The sequence below is a fragment of the Colobus angolensis genome, unplaced genomic scaffold, assembly GCF_000951035.1.
Source record: "Colobus angolensis palliatus isolate OR3802 unplaced genomic scaffold, Cang.pa_1.0 Scaffold64, whole genome shotgun sequence".
NCBI lineage: Eukaryota > Metazoa > Chordata > Mammalia > Primates > Cercopithecidae > Colobus > Colobus angolensis.
In genome coordinates, this window is record NW_012120043.1 from 2,546,434 (window position 1) to 2,547,136 (window position 703).

The window sequence follows — 703 nt, forward strand, 5'->3', positions numbered from 1 at the left end:
CCCAGCTCCCCCGACACCAGCTCCCCACCCCAGCCAGCAAGGACGTGAAGAGGGGCTGGAGAGCCAGGGGTCACCAGGACGGGCAGAAGTGACGAACACCCTCTGGGCCTCCCAGCTAAAGAAAGCCCCAAACCCGCCCCTCTCGAGGGCCACCGGGTGAACTCGAGGCACACACAGTGCCCGGGAAGGCGACCTCTTCACTTCCTACTAATCCTGCTGCAACCACAGCCGCCACCTGCCTGGCCTCTGCACGCGCCAGCTGGGGGCACGGCTCAGGCTGCTCGTGGCCTTCCTGCCTCCCCTCCTCCCACAGGACCATGCCCTCAATGAGTTTAAAAATCTGTGGAAGCAAACCGCAGTGAGATGCCACTTCGCACCTGCCAGGGCGTCCGTCAAGAAGACAGACAGTCGCAGGTGCGGGCGAGTACACAGAGAAATCGGAACCTCACAGACAGTGGCAGGAACCTGAGCTGAGGTAGCCCTACAGAAAACAGCCCAGGGGCTCCCCCAGGAATCACAGAGCCACCCCGTGACCCGGTAACTCCACTCCTGGGTGTGGACCCAGAAGAAATGAAATTCACTTCCATGCATGTTTGAGAACTACACACGGTGCTGGGCGCGGTGGCTCACGCCTGTAATCCCAGCACTTTGGGAGGCCGAGGCGGGCAGATCACGAGGTCAGGAGATCGAGACCATCCTGGCT